Below are 1828 nucleotides of genomic sequence, written 5' to 3'. Positions count from 1 at the left end.
TGTGTATGTGTGTGTGTGTGTGTGTGTGTTTTGAATCCCCAAGCTAAATGACTTGTCTTTCGACTCATCTGAGCACAGCTGAGATTTTTAATCAATGTTAGGGATTTGAATGTCATTAATCGCTAACATGGACTGATGTGTGATTGCTTTATGTAGCTAGTTGTAAGTGTATGTTTTCAGTGTTGATGTACTAATCTTTGCCTGTTTGTAAATATGTATGTATGTATGTATGCATATCACCCTGTAGATCATAACACACTCATTTGACACATTTAGGTGGCGACGGGTAGCTCCCCCAACCAAAAAAGGTTAACTTTGAAGTTAATTATCATCTTCCAGACAGCTGAATGTGTGCAGTCTGGCACTGACAGGTGACAAGAGAATAAAGTGTGAATATGTTGGACAATCACAGACCATAAGTAGCCGTGTGGGCTGTAACCTTTGAACTACGACAGCAGCGATAAAACATGTTCTGATTCCATTTCTCTTTGCAGAAGAACCCTAACACAAGTTACAAGCACACAATAGGAACCTGCATAAATGCATATCCCTGTAGAGGGACTAAATTAAAATGTCATGCCAGACTACATGCTATTTATACAAATGATGTGTATTTCCCCTTTGTTTGCTCTAGTCAAAAACCTGAATCCTAATGCAGCCTGATTAAAATGTAATCAGGAGAGTATAATTGGAGGACATCTGTTATCTGCATAACCTATAAATTATTCTACAATACAAACACTGCAGAGCTTGCAGTAGATATGATTTTTGTTTTGTTCATGTACATCCATACTCATAGCTCATTCAACTGTGTAAATGTCTGGAATAAATCAATGCATCAAAAAGAGACATGCTACCTGAGGGCATTAAATAGGGCATTAAAGAACAAGAATCTTGAGTAAACACACTGCAGCTTCCAAAAGTAAAAGTGATGGCTGCTTTGGTTAAATCCCTCCAGAAGGAACGTGAATCCCTTATCGAATGCTTGTGAAACATACAGATGCTGAGCTACTTCGTACGTGCTCTCTGATGGGTAGAACAATCCCAAAGCTAAAGAAATCAAACTAAAATGAAAAAACAGTAGGGATTTACAGGTAATAAGGCACCATGCATGAAGACAAGACAAAAGGAAATACTAAAATAGGGTTATTTTTAGTTCTCTAAGTCTTACAGCCAAACTACATATTTTTGAAGTAAGAACAGAGGGGAAAACATAATAAATTACACATGGACATGGATAATCCCCGGTTAGCCAGATGAGCGAATGCTGCGTTTGTCTTCCCAGCAATAATCAAGCATGTTGTTTAAGATTTCAGCGGCTAAGTGCCACATTGGGGTTTTTATGAATTCTGAAATGTGGCTGGAAAAACACTCGCTGACACACACAAACAAACAAAACCAATATTAGCTTTTCTCGTTCCAGGCAGCACAGCAAAACAGTGTCATAAAACGTTTTTTTGGGGGGTAGGGGAAAAGGGGAGATAGTGTCAGGAGGTAAAGATTTCTGTCTGTCTGGATGGCATCAGTAGCAGGGCGATTATAATAGCATCTCCAGTCACAATATATCCATCATGCCACTGTTGACTCCCCGGGGCCTGTCTCATCAAAAAACAGGAAGGGGCCTCTTCCAGCCGTCTTGTTTCAGCACTTCATATGTGCTTGACCTCTTCCAAAAGATGCTAATGTGTGTGCATTTGAACTCTGGCCACTTGAATACACTTCAGTTTGGTGTTCTAATGTTGCACTGACAATTCAGCTCTTTGTTTGCTGTGGAGTTCTGCAAGTGTTAAAATGAATTCTTGGGGGGGGGGGGGGGGGGGGGGGGGGG

At 40.3% G+C, this 1828-nt stretch overlaps 1 protein-coding gene across 5 annotated transcripts in view; it reads right to left on the bottom strand.

The window, feature by feature from the left end:
• csmd2 (CUB and Sushi multiple domains 2) overlaps window positions 1–1828 on the bottom strand; it is a gene marked incomplete at its 5' end in the record, with an annotated part of 270610 nt that overhangs the window by 254893 nt on the left and 13889 nt on the right.

This window comes from Etheostoma spectabile, chromosome 14, assembly GCF_008692095.1.
Source record: "Etheostoma spectabile isolate EspeVRDwgs_2016 chromosome 14, UIUC_Espe_1.0, whole genome shotgun sequence".
Classification (NCBI taxonomy): domain Eukaryota; kingdom Metazoa; phylum Chordata; class Actinopteri; order Perciformes; family Percidae; genus Etheostoma; species Etheostoma spectabile.
This window is presented reverse-complemented; position numbering and strand designations above follow the sequence as displayed.